This window comes from Rhinopithecus bieti, unplaced genomic scaffold (assembly GCF_001698545.2).
Source record: "Rhinopithecus bieti isolate Rb0 unplaced genomic scaffold, ASM169854v2 scaffold_19617, whole genome shotgun sequence".
Lineage (NCBI taxonomy): Eukaryota > Metazoa > Chordata > Mammalia > Primates > Cercopithecidae > Rhinopithecus > Rhinopithecus bieti.
Window position 1 is genome coordinate 695,448 of NW_016809622.1, and position 14,907 is coordinate 710,354.

Here is a 14,907-nt window from a genome sequence, read left to right on the forward strand (position 1 = left end):
ATGAGCTACCATCTCCACTAGATAAAACGTTCAATTCTTACCTCCATTTCTAAGAGCTACAATTTCATATTCTTTTTTGTATTACTTTTAGGTAGTAAATTAGATTAAGCAAATCTGAAACTATCCAAGTATGGATTATCACATGTTTATTCATTGGCAAAAAGAGAAGTCAAAGGCCAGAGATCCTCAAAAGAAGAAATAAGCCAGTTAGCTTGAGTCTCTGTGGAAAAAGGCCAAAGAAACAACAGTGTGGAAATCACAGCCTAGGTCTTGAGTCAGTGTGTACAAATACCCCTCCACACTGTGGGTTACACAATCTAGGAAGATGCACCTGGCAATGCCTATATTCACTGTATCCTTAGAAGCCCATTAGGCAAAGAGATTTACCAATACATAGTCTGGATTGCTTAATACAAAAAGTACAGAAGCAGGAACACACATATGTGATAATGCAGAAATAAAAGTGCCTGGCTGTCTGTTGCAATGACTGATTTCTGGCAAGCTAATCAACCTCAATTCACATCACGTTTTTCTTGTCCAAGATGCAGAGAAGAGACTCACTCCTTCCATGAGAACTTTTAGATAATGCTGTGGTTAAAAAAAAAAAAAAATCCCTCTTAATACATTCAAGCAGAATAACAAAGGACTTAGAAAAAATTCAATAGATGTTTTCATAAACTTGGAACTATGATCTGAATTCCCAAAGAATTATGAATGATTGAAAAGGGCTCATTAATACTCTGCCTTCTAGTTCCTACAAATCAAATTACTAAAGTACACAGCCGATTGGAAACACATTAAGGAAATGCTTTCACTATATATTTTTTAATTTCCTTTGCATGAAGTGTTACAGAGATAAAATGTTCAACCACAGGAACCCCTAGCACACTACAAATACTTAGGCCAAACCGAGAATGAATACAGTAAATTTTCAACAATGAAAACCAATATAAAACAATTTGGTCTAGCATAAATCTTACTGAACAAACGCACTTACAAGAGACGTGCCATGTGCATGTCTGATCCACTAACACAGACTCATTCAGATAATAAATAACTTGCTCTGAGAGATGGAGGCGGGGAAATCAGAGAACCAAAGCCAATTCATGTTAAGTCCAAGTAAATATGAAACGCCTGCCAAGTCTGCCAGTGGAGTTTCCAAATATGTTATATATTCTCATCATCTGAATTAAAAAACTGAAAGAAAGGGTAACTTTTTGCTGCTAATAGTGCAGGCAAGGATCTTGCCTTTTTTGTTTTTTTGGAGGAGGAAGTGTACCACAAAATCCATGTGGGCCAGGGTTAAGAGACTGTTCCCAAACAATGCCAGGTCATGTGCAAAGGGCTCCCAGGAGGAGCACCAGGCTGTCTGAATTATTCCACTCTTTATGGGATAAAAGGTATTGGAATAAATGGTCCACAGTGCAAGGAACCCACCAGTGTTTCCTGCTTCAAATAACTGTCACTGGGAAGCCTTGTTCCTCCACCATATTTTACCACATAAAGAAAGATTGGACAGTAAAGCTGGAAAATCGGACGAAGGTCACTTTGTGAAGTGCTCCATTGCTTAACCAATCTTGTTTACATGTCATTCTATCACATCTGAGTCCGTATAACAGATCTTCTCAAATGATGGATGAATCTGAGTGACTGAATAGACTCCAAAACATCTGTGAAAATCTCTTTAGTAAATGTAATCCACACCTTTTCCTTCTTCACCTACCCTCACTACCATCAACTACTTATGGAGACTTCAGTACATCAAGCATTAGAGTGGATTTCATATGAAAGGACTCTCAGATAAACATGTTATTTTAATTCATGAAACTAACGAGCTAAATGAAGACTCAGATATACATACAATCAAAGCAAACATTGTATGTACTCCAAAAATAAATGACTTCTTAATTTCTGTTAGATAAATTTCTTTACAATTAATTCTATTTGCCACCAACTTTATGCTACTAATAGGGTAAACAGACAGTATCTTGCCCTATTTTTATTTAAATTACAGAGAGACGGAATATACTATCTCATATTGGCCATGGTAGAAAGAGATGCAGACAAAATTTTCCATCATACATCCAGGCATTGCTTCTCAAACTCCCTCTAGTGAGAGACCAGATTTGTTTTGTTTTGTTTGTTTGCTTTTGGTTTTGTTTTGAGATGGAGTTTTGCTCTTGTCTCCCAGGATAGAGTGCAATGGCACGATCTTGGCTCACTGCAACCTCCGCCTCTCAGGTTCAAGTGATTCTCCAGCCTCAGCCTCCTGAGTAGCTGGGATTACAGGTGCCTGCCACCACGCCCAGCTAATTTTCATATTTTTAGTAGAAGACGGGGTTTCCCCATGTTGGCCAGGCTGGTCTCGAACTCCTGACCTCAAGTGATCCGCCTGCCTCTGCTTCCCAAAGTGCTGGGATTACAGGCGTGAGCCACCGCGCCCTGACTTTGTTTTTGTTTTTTAATCCAGTGTGGACTGATACTTTGATAAAATATAATAAAAGTGATTTACCAGAAAAAAACTGAATTTCAAAGAGACAAAATATAAGCCTAACTTTTATTATTACATGTAATAGGTACAGAATACACTACCAAATTGTATTAAACATTTCTGTTTACTGTCCATTTCTCTACTCATCTTATTGTAGACCAGCACCATGGACCACATTCTGGGACACATTCTGGGTTTAATTGCATTGAGAGGTATATTATGGGAGCAGGAGGAACAACTCAATGAAACAATACAAATATATTCAAATGTTGATGTTTAGAATAGAAGCAAACTTACAGATATTATAGTTTATCTCCTTCTTTTTACAGATGAGAAAATTTGCACAAAAAGGCTAAAGGGCTTACTCTAAAATAGAAGAAATTAGATTTGAAACTAACACTAGAATCCAAGTGCCATGTGAAAATTACATTTTTACAAGCAGGTCTAAACTGCTAGTACTATTTTAGCATTTTCTAATTCAGCATAATATCCTTTGCTTTGAGGACTTCATGGCCCAGGAATAAAACCAGCATTTGTCCATATAAAATTAAATCATAGCAGATCTAGTAATTAAATAAAAGAGTAAGTGACTGGAATAATTAGATGACTGGTCAGGTAAATATGCAGCAACCAGTAAAATAGCTTTTTTTTCTTTAAATATTTAAAAGAAAATCCCTATAAGGGATTTATAAACATTCACGAGTTTTCTTCTAGTGACAAAAAGCATTTGAGATTTTATAAGCTTCAATAAAACCATCAGTACTGCAGCGGGAGGTGTGGTAATTTTCTGATAAAATCACTACGATATCTTTAAACCAGCAGTTCTCAAGTGAGGGCGATTTTGCCTTTCATCCTAACCCCTACCCAGGGGACTTTGGGCAACATTAGGAGACATCTTGGGTTATCACAGCTGGAAGATACAGAGTGCCATAGGTATCTAATGGATAGAGGCCAGGGATGATGCTAAACATCTGACAATGCGCACCAAGGATCAACCAGCTCAAAATTTCGATTGTGCCAAAGATGAAAAACCCTGATTTAAACCATCACGCAAAGCTCAATGGTTCTTCCTTACATCTAAAATAATACAACAATGAGCCTAAATCAGCTGCGCTTTTCTTTTGTATATATTTTGGCTTTCTTATGTTAATTCTTTTCAGGGTGGGAAAGAACTCCAGAGTATTTGTCCTAACATTCATATTATTGTGGAGAAGCTTGGCTTAGCCAACTAGTCAACTGAGAAAATGCGGTAATGAAAACAGGAAGAGCACAAATTAATTGAATCCACAGTTAAGCAATAAAACTCATTTTTCCTATTAGTTGTGACCTTTTTCAGTGGCCACATTATCCCCAGGGAGAAAGAATACCACACATTTTCATCATTCTGTTGTTAAAATAGCTGTTAAAAATCATCGGGACCATAAAAAAATGGCATCGGCCTTCTAATGAGCCTTAGCTGTGCCTAGTTTCTCCCATTTAGTCTTAATCCTCTCATTTTTCACATTAACATCAGTCAAATGGCAAAGAACTGGATCTTACCATTATGAATAACTTACCCCCTGGTACCCAAAGCCTTCACAACATGCCCCCAACCTACCTTTCCAGTTCTTTCCCTTCATCCCTAGAACTCCATGTCATTGCCTGGGGTTACCTTCACAGTGAATTCACAAGCTTCTGAATGCATGTTCAAGTTCCTCAACTAAGGCTGTCTGGCTTCTGACCCTACCATCCCTCCGCTAAAACTTTACTCTCTTGTGCTATAGCTGCCTTCTAAGGGTCCAAGAAAAAGAAACTCAGTCGTTATTGTCTGGAACCTCTTTTTGGAGGGCTGACTGGGTTTTCCTTCTTCAATGCCCTCCCACACCTTCTAGATGCTCTCTCCTAGTTACCTCTCCAACCTCTCTACTCCAGCCTCAGCTAAGCTGCTGGTTATTTCTTGCCTGCCTGGACTATTGCAACAGGCTCACTGACTGTTTCTTCTGCCTGTGGTAGGGACCTTTCTTAAGCCATCCTCCTACACAGCTGTCACTGTGTGCTCTTTCTGGCCTGCTCATGTCATTCACAATGACCAATGGTGCACAGCCTGACTGAGGTATAAACCAGGCCCATCCACCCCTAGCCCTTTTATTCTAGACAAATTGGATCAAAGTTTCCAAAAGTAGGAAGTGGAAGAGGAATCTAACATGTTGCCAGGATTGAAAACCATGGACCTTTACTAAACATCAAAGAGATCCCAGGTCTGGCCTCAACTCACCTCTTCATCCTCTCTTCTGCTGCTCCCAAACTTGTACTCCCTCCATTGCAGAGAAACTGTACTTAGAATTCTCCAAAACATGGCCAGAAGATCTCAACCTGAGATTTTGCACATGCTGATCCCTTATTGAAAAGCCTGGATCTCATCCATTTTCTCCATCTCCATTGTCCCACAAGGAAACCTAGGTCACCCAAGCTTTCCTTCCTTGCCTAATTCATCCTTTTTCGAGACTCAGCTTAAGATCATAGTCTCTGGGAAGCCTTCCATGAAACTTCCTCACTCAGGGTATGCTCCTGTGTTCTTTCTCCATGCACAATGTGAATTCCAAGTCCCTTTGTTTATGGGAAGGACTTGATAAATGTTTAATTTCATTGGTAATAAATAGTAGGCACCAACATACAGCTATTCCTACAAACCACAGAAATAGAACATAGAAAAGGTGACATTCACTGGACCTCCTGTTTTCTCTTGGGTATGTGGGCCCATTCAACTCCTCTTCCAGAAACAGGAAAGCTTTCGTGGAGCTATTCAGATAAGTGAACTTTCAGTAGAGTGCCTTTTCCTTTCAAAAACCTACTTTGGTTGCCCAACTACTGGTTTATTCTTGACTATTTTTTTAATAAGCACACAAACAGTCATATTTATTTAAATTAAACCAAACTGGGAGTCTTTGAAGTCATTTCATGCCACATGGCACAAGGAAACAGAGCAGACAGGTCTGCCATGCTTTGCTGCTTCCAGGCCACCTGATAGGGCACCCCTGCTCCCCTGGACTTGGTCAATAAGCCCCAAATTACCCCAACCCAATACAATTTTTTTAATGAACCACTTTTCAGACACTGTTCTCCAGAAACATATGGAAGTATAATCAAAAGGGATAAACATAAAATCTGACTATCCATTCTGGGGCTTAAACAGTGTCCTTAAGACTTCATTTAAAACAGGCTTTTATTGCTCTTCGAGGCTGTATCTACCATGAATCCTGGAGGCAATTGAGCTTATTTTTGGCTAATGGGAATTTTATAGCCAAACCATTTCCTCAGTCTCAAGAGAAAGAATCAGGCCCATGAACTGAGTTCTTAAATAGTAGTGTGTGCTCCCTCACCACAAAATTTTTTTCATTGCTTTTCAGTTTCACTTCCAATTAGGAATTCAATATGTGATTGAAATGAAATAATTGGCAATAAAAAATGATAGAAAGCTATTTCACTTAATTTTTGATGATTTAATGAATAAACCCCAAATACGCAGAAATTTCAGATGAGTACAGTGAATCACTTGCAAATTCAACTCACTTCACCAGTATAAAGGAAGAAAAAAAACGTCCACATGACTTGCTTGGATTTCTAATCTTTGTGTTTACTGGAGACTGTAAAGTGATGAAATTGTGGCTCAGTCACAGAACTTTATAGTATCATAATAGATACAGTATCTGCCATTGACCGTAAGGTAATACAATACATTCTATGAACCACAAATAAATTGGGATTCTAGTCAACAAAATATACTTTTGAATTTTTAGTGTAATTAATACAATAAAGGGAATATGCAATGCATTAAGGGAGAAAAATCCTTGCCGCAACTTTTTATACATCACCCACCATTCTTGTGTTTGCTCTCTTCTCAGCATAAACACTTCTAAATATGGAAGTGCCTATTGCTTAGGCCTGAATCCCATTGAAAAAACCATCCCACCCTCAGCACCCCACTGTCAAGCAGTCAGCCCTCATTGCCTCTCAAAAGGAAAAGAAGGAAGAACTAAGTTGAGTTCATGCTGAACAAAAATGGAGAAAGAAGGAAAATAGTATTACACCAGGAGAGACAGTCCTGTGAGATTATAAGGCAGGAAAACGTCACTGAAGGCCACTTCCAAAGATGAGGTACCAAAACAATTTGAAAATATTATACAAATAATCTTCCAACAGGAAAAGGGAAAAAAAATGAAAGAAAATTTAAATAATTGCATAATTATTATAGGTGAGGCATTGAACTTGGAGTTTTCACATAAAGGACTTAATTTCATTCTCATAAAAGCACTTGTATTAGTCTGTTCTCACACTGCTAATAAAGACATACACGAGACTGGGTAATGTGTAAAGAAAAGAAGTTTAATGGACTCACAGTCCCACAGGGCTGGGGAGGCCTCACAAGTAGGGTGGAAGACGAAGGAAGAGCAAAAGGACTTCTCACATGGCGGCAGGAGAGAGAGTGTGTCCAGAGGAACTCCCCTTCATAAAACCAGCATATCTTGTGAGATTTATCCACTACCATGAAGAACAGTATGAGGCAAATTGCCCCCGTGATTCAATTATCTCCACCTGGCCCCACCCTTGATACATGGGGATTATCACATTTCAAAGTGAGATTTGGGTGGGGACACAGAGACAAACCATATTAGCACTATAGAACAGACAACAAGGACCTTGTAGTGCAAAGGGAGCACATCTAACTCCACAACAGGTAACATTTTACCCCCGGTATTTAGAAATAAGGGAACCAAGCTTCAGAAAAGTGCAATTACTTTGGGAACAAATGGCCCCTCTTCTGCCTTACTCTAAAAGCCATGTTCCATTCACTATTTGGGTTGTGCTAGACACAAAGAAGGAGTTCAGAAAGTGGTAGCTTCAGTAGTAAAAGTGTTGTCCCTGGGGAAGATGGCATGCTTCCTTTCAATGAGACTTTAAAAGGATGTTCCAGTGGTGGTAGAAAGCCAGTATTTAAGGTTAAATGCAGATTTTGCGGCTGGAGTGGTAAGAGCTGATTTTGAGGACTTAGTTTGAACTCTGTTCTAAATGTATTTACATTTGGCTACCAACTATGCTAAGCCTTGGGCCTTTCAACATTAGAAAGCAACAAATAATGAGGGCTCAAAGCATCAACTTCAAACATCTAATGGTGAATTCATACATTTTTCATAATAGGAACATGTTTTGCAATGGGATTCAGCCCTGAGCAACAGGCACTCCCATATTTAGAAGTGTTTATGCTAAGAAGACAGCAAATGCAAGAATGGTGGTGATGTATAAAAAGTTGCAGCAAGGACTCTTCTCCCTTAATGCATTTCATAATAGGAACATGTTTCTAGTTTGGGGTGCATAGTAGCAGCCTAAGAAACTAAGATTTATTTAAAGACAACAAACAACCAACAACCTCATAAGAAAAATTATGGTGGCTAAAGACAAAAAGTCAAGAATGGAACCCTCAGTTTCCTCAAAGTAATTTCAAAGACATCAGTGACAGTGTAAAGAATAAATGCGTTATCTACAACACACATATGAAACACCATCTGTGTCACTAATGCATTATCCTGCATGATTTTTATACTATGGAAAGCATATTACTTAATGTAAACTCTCTGGCTGATTAAATAGGGTGTTCAGGACTCATCAGGAAAAGTTGTCAAAAATACTCCACCATCACTCTTTTATTTTTAATTCTGAAATATAGATTCACAGAAAAGTGCAAACAAATATACAGGGAGGTTCTATGCACCCTTTGCCCAACCTCCTCCAATGTTAACATCTTGTATAACTACAGGACAGCAGCAAAACAAGGAAATTGACAATTGTGCAATCCACAAAGCTTATTCAGATTTTTCCCAGTTTTACACGCACTCACTTGTGTCTGTCTGGGTGTGTGTTTCTGTGCAGTTTTATTATGTGTATATTCTTGTAACCACGTAACATACAGAATTGTTTTATCACAACAAGACTCCCTCAAGCTATTCGTTTATAACAACACTCAGTCTGTTTCTTGCCTCTGTCTCTAACCCCTGGCAACCACTAGTCAGCTCTCCATTTCTATAATTTTGTTACTCAAGAATATTAAAGGAATCATCTAGCATGTAGCCTTTTGAGGTTGACTCTTTTCTCTCTGAATAATTCTTCTGAGCTCCATCCAACTTGCTGCATGTATCAATTGTTTGTTCCTTTTTATTGCTGAGTATCCATACCATTCCTTGGTATGGATATACCACAGCTGGTTTAACCACTCACCCACTGAAGGGCATCTGGGTTGTTTCCAGTATTTTACCTTTTACAAATAATGCTGTGATGAACATTTGTTCATTGTTTCACTGGCATAAATACTCAAGAGTGCAATTACTGGGTCATGTGGTAAGTGTATGTCTAGTTCTTTAAGAAACTGTCATACTGACTTCCAGGGTGGCCGAACAATCATTTGACATTTTCACCAGCAATGTATGAGAGATTTTCCACATCTTCACCAGCATTTGGTGTTATCACTCTACAGCTGACCCTTGACCAACCTTCTTGAAGTCAAAAATTCAATATAACTTTTGATTCCCCAAAAATGTAACTACTAAGAGACTACTGCTGACCAGAAGCCTTACCAATAACATAGTTGATTAATATGTATTTTGTATGTTATGTGTATTATACACTGTATTCTTACAATAAAGTAAGCTAGAGAAAAGAAAATGTTATTGAGAAAGTCATAAGGAAGAGAAAACGTATTTACTCTTCATTAAGTAGAAGTGGATAATCATACATGTCTTCATCCTCATCACATTAATGTAGATGGAGGAAGTCGAGGGGTTGGTCTTGCTGTCTCAGGGGTGGCAGAGGTGGAAAAAGTGGAGGAGGTGGAGGAGGTGGAAGGAGAGACAGGAGAGGCAGGGACACTTGGGTGTAACTTTTATTGAAAAAGATCTGTGTGTGAGTGGACTCACAGAGTTGAAACCCATGTTGTCCAAGGGTTTGATGTTTATATTTTTAGCAATATTGATAAGTGAGTTAATATTTTCTTGTAGCTTTAACTGCATTTTCCTGATAGCTAATGATGTTAAACATCTTTTTATGCACTTCATTGCCACCTGTATATACTCTGATGAAATGTCTCTTCATATCTTTTGCCCATTTCTAATTAGATTTTTTGTTGTCCTCACAAAGCTTCTGTAGAACAAATAGTTGTTATATTGATGAGGTAAATTTATCAATTTTTCATTTTTATGAACAGTGCTTTTGGTGTCAAGTCTGAAAACTCCGCCTAGCTCTAGGTCGCAAATATTCTCCTACATATGTTTTCTACGAGTTTTACAGTTTTCCATTTCACATTTAAGTTTGTGGTTAATTTTGACCTAATCATATGATGTATAAAGTTTAGGTGAGGTGTTTGTTTTTTGTGTGTTTTTTTGTTTGTTATGTTTGTTTATGAACAGCTCACTGCTCCAGCGCCATGTGTTTAAAAAGCTAGCCTTCTTCCATCAGATTGCTTTGGCATTTTGTTAAAAATCAGGTGGATATATTTCTGTCTTAGTCCGGGTTCTTCATTCGATTCTACTGATCTGTGTGTCCATCCCTCTGTCCATTCCATGTTGTCTTTATTACTGTAGCTGTACTACACACGTTGAAATTGGGTAGACTGATTCCTCTCACTGTATTCTTGTGTTTCAAGGTTATTTCAGTTATTCCAGGTCCTTTGCCTTTTCATGCAAATTTTAGAATAAGCTTGTCTATGTCTACAAAATACCCCTGCTAGGTGCTTTTTAGATCATTTAAAAAATTACTTATATGGAAATATCAGGCTTGATCTATGCCTCATTGAGAAGCCTCTTTAACTGTGGAATGAAGCCTGCTTATGTTTGCCAAGTACACTTTTGGGAAGCGTTTTTCCACGAGTAGTCCAAGGACTAAGGGCATTCCTAGGGGGCCTGTGAAAACACACATTCCTGTACCCATCTTTTTCTTCTTATCTACCACCTCTTTCACCTGGGCTCTTTGCTGGAGAGGCTGAGCTGAGACTCATTTGCTTGGGATGATTTTAGAACTGTGCAGCCAGCAGAAGAGACATCTGATTCAACAGTGCAACACTGTACAGAGTCTTCTGGAAGTCTGTGTGGCTGCCTCTGATTTCATCCCATGAGATCAGAGGGGTTCTTTGTTACATTTGAAGCATGGGTAGATTCGCTCATTAAAGAGAAAAATTCACCCATTCTAAAAACAGGACAAAACTGATAAAGGCCTTGGCCAGGCACGGTGGCTCACGCCTGTAATCCCAGCACTTTGGGAGGCTGAGGCAGGCGAATCACCTGAGGTCGAGAGTTTGAGACCAGCCTGACCAACATGGAGAAACCCCATCTCTACTAAAAATACAAAATTATCCTGGTGTGGTAGCAGGCGCCTGTAATCTCAGTTACTGCGGGGAGGCTGAGGGAGGAGAATCGCTTGAACCCAGCAGGTGGAAGTTGCGGAGAGCCAAGATCACGCCATTGCACTCCAGCCTGGGCAACAAGAGTGAAACTCCATCTCAAAAAAAAAAAAAAAAAAAAAAAAAAATTCGATAAAGGCCTTAACCTATGCGCAGGAGCCTGCCCTGTGGAAGAGACTGCCAAATATCTGTCAAGAAAAGCAGCTACTGACCCATGTGATCACACCAGGAGAGGAATGAGGAGAAACCTCCACACCATAAGCCCATACCTCATCCAAGCTGGAGCTAAAGCAGGCACTCATGGGAGCTGTACTGGAATCTCCTGCACTCCCTGAATCTCAGAGCAACCATCGATTTCTGAATTTTAGTTTATCACCAAAGGCTTATACTTTTACATTGTATTTCTTTCATTAGAAACTCTTGTTAAAAAGAAGAGAAATGTCAAACACCTGGCTTGTAATCAGTGGTGTGCTTCCCATATTTAACAGCCAGCTCTCTAAGAGGAAAAAGCCCTGACTTCGAAACGCATTGATTTCCAAGGTATGAATACTCCCACCGTGGTCAATTCCTGGCAACTAAGGTGATATCAAGAAAAACAGTGTGGGGAAGATAAGCACATCAGCACATCACGGTTTATAGTACTATATATTTTAACAGTAGGTGCCAATGGCTCTGTGAAACCTTTTATCTTCCTAACAGAAGACCATGAACTTTTGGGTAGAGTTTAGGGTATTTTATTAGCATTTGAGGTCATGCTGTTAATTCCATATACCTAGATAGAAATAGTTAAGCATACTGACAGTCACATATTTTCAGTTTGTGGCATTATGTCTGGCTCTCCTTCTCCTAAACTTGGTATATACAACACATCGTTTAACCAGGAGAACATTCATTCCAGGGGCTCCCAAGCCTGCTGAACATCAGAACCACCTAGGGGGCGAATTCAGAATATAGATGCCCAGTGGAGTCTATACAAATGTCTATCAACAAATGAGTGGATAAACAAAATGCAGTATATTCATACAATGGGCTATTACTAGCCTTTTAAGGAATACAATTCTAATACCTGCTACAACATGGATAAACCTTGAAGACATTATGCTAAGTGACAGAAGCCAGACACAAAAGGACAAATATTGTCTGACTGCACTTATATCCGGTACCTAAAATAGGCAAATTCATAAAGACAGAAAGTGAAATGCAGGCTACCAAGGGCTGAGGGGAGGAGAGAAAGAGGAGATGTTGTTTAATGGGTACAGAGGTTCAGTTTGAGATGATGACAAAGTTCTAGAAATAGATAGTGGTAATGGTTGCTCAACAATGTGAATGTACTTAATGCCATCGAATTGTATATTTTAAAATGATCAAAATGGTAAATTTTATGCTATGTGTGTCTTGCCATATAAAAGAACACAGTTGCCTGGACCTCCTCGTTGGGGATTATGATTCATTTGGTCTGGAGTGGGGCTCAGGCTCTGAGTATTTTACAAGCAGTCCTGGCAATTCTGAGACACAAGCAGGTTCAGGATCCACTAATCTAGTCCAGCCCCTGCATGATACAGAGGGGAAAACAAAGGTTCTGAAAGAAACGTCTTGGCCAAGGTCAAGTAACTAGAATTAGCAGAGTCAAGAATTGATTCCCCATCTAATTCCAAATCCTGTCTTCTTTTCACTTCATTCTTCAAATAACTGAGGGTCTTCATGACTATTATACAATCCTCAGGCTGTAAGGCTTAGAAGTTCCCTGTCTAGATGTCTGAAAATATTAACCGGGCTGGGCTTTTGCCCTCAGCTGCTCTGTGTGGCCTTGCCTCTCAAGGTCTGAAGATGTTTGCCTTGCTTCTGCATTCACAGTCTCATCAAGGTGGTCATGCCACATTCCCCGGAACCCGATATATTAAAAACTCACAGTGCAGGTTTGGAGGATGCCTGGACACTCTCAGACAGTCAGAGGACTGCCTCATGTGTTCAGCATCAGCCAGTCAATGCCCAAACATGTCTGCAGATAAACATCTTCAGCCCTCCAACCACCAACCTACTAGAAACATAATTAGCTGGCTCTGGCGTAAATAAGCTCATACGGGGAGAAGGAGACACTCAAGTTCATGAACATATCAATGTACATTGTTCACCTTCATTATCATATTAGTCTTGTTAAACATCAATCTCTCTAGCAGACAGATTTCTAAGCCAATACACATTAGCTCTAAGGTGAGGTTCCTCTCCAAAACAAATCTAGAACATTCAATTCTAAAAAGAAAAAAAAAAAGGAATCAACTTCTGAAGAAACTACAAGAGTATTCTCTGATTAAAGTCCAGTGGGAACATTTACCATTCAGCATCATGATCATTTTTAAAATAACAATCAGATGCCTGCACACTCATGCATCTTCCTCAATAGATGCATGTCACATATATGGACATACTTTCAGTTTCAGAGTTGACAAATTTAAGCAGCAAATAAAAGAGAACCTAGACAGACTGCAGGGCCTTCAGTGTCAAATCATTCCTTTCCCGGGGTTTCTGATGATGCACCCCAAGTTTCTACCTAGAATACCTCACTTTATTCTCTCAGCTTTATGGCCCTCCATGAAACAATGTCATTAGAAGCCTCAGAGGAGATAAGAATGTTTTGGTTCCAAAACATTTTGAGATGATAAGCATCACTGTGATTTTATTCTCACAGTGAAATATACTATAAGACAGGGAGAGGGAAAAAACCATCTTAAAGTGCTGAGCAGTTTACTCCTCATGGCAGGTACGCTATAAGCAGTCGCAGAATCATTTTAAGAGCAGCTGCAGAAAACCCAAAGCTACATTAAAGGTTCATTTTATGTGATGTTATAAAAGAAAGCAGATAATCACATCAAAATTATAGTACCTTGGAAATCTGAAGTCCTAATTGCATAATATTACTGGTGGCTTTGCACAAAACAAAGATCTACTAAAAATTACATTTAGGTGATCAGTAAGTTTATTAGTACTATACTATACTACAGCCACTACCATATGAAAATATACTTAAACTGTGGTGGTTTTAATTATCTTTTTAAACCTCTATGGAATTCAAAGAGGGAACAATAAAATATCAAGGACCTGGAACTCGTTGGTAGACATTCAGTCATTTTTCAAATCCCTATTTATCCATTCTCATTCTCTCCCTATCACTCTCACTCAACTTCAACTACCACCCTCCTCCACCATGGCCAGGAACAGTTGGAACCATTTAATGTGAGTCAACAGTACTACACGAAATATGCTCATGACATCATGAGACACACGCTGAACTAGGAAGCTTGAAACTTAGTTCCATTTTTCCCATCTTTCTCTTATTCCCTTTTATCCAACATATATTCAGGGGGCAGCCAGTCTGTACCAGGCACAGTGATCAGAGCTGAAAATACTATCATCCCTACCCTCCCAAAACTTCCAGTTTAGCATGAGCTCCAGAAAATCAAAATGCTGAATCACAATTGAGGTTAGCGTTAAGAAGAAAAGATATTTAATTGTACAGCAAGTACCCATGCATGCCGGGAAGGAATGTCCAAAGTGAAATCTAAAAAATGGGTCAAAGTCAGTTCTATAACACAGGGCAGAAAAGCACTCCAAGCAAAGGTTAGAGTATGTTCAAAATTCCATGGCAGGAAGTAAGTACAAAACATTGAGAGAAATAGAAGAAAGCCTCCTGGCCAGGTGCAGTGGCTCACACCTGTTATCCCAGCACTTTAGGAGGCCAAGGCAGGTGGATCACTTGAGGTCAGGAGTTCAAGACCAGCCTGGCCAACATGGTGAAAACCCATCTCTACTAAAACACAAAATTAGCTTGGCATGGTAGGGCATGCCTGTAGTCCCAGCTACTCAGAAGGCTGAGGCAGGAAAATCCACTGAACCTGGAAGGCAGAGGCTGCAGTGAGCTGAGATCCTGCCATTGCACTCCAGGCTGGGCAGCAGAGACAGAATCCATCTCAAAAAAAAAAAAAAAAAAAAAAAAAAA

The 14,907-nt window shown here is 39.3% G+C and overlaps 1 protein-coding gene across 1 annotated transcript in view; it reads right to left on the bottom strand.

Moving 5' to 3' along the window:
• Positions 1-14,907, bottom strand: part of BMPER (BMP binding endothelial regulator) — a 260,754-nt gene that overhangs the window by 195,118 nt on the left and 50,729 nt on the right. The gene's annotated exons all lie outside the window — the stretch shown is intronic.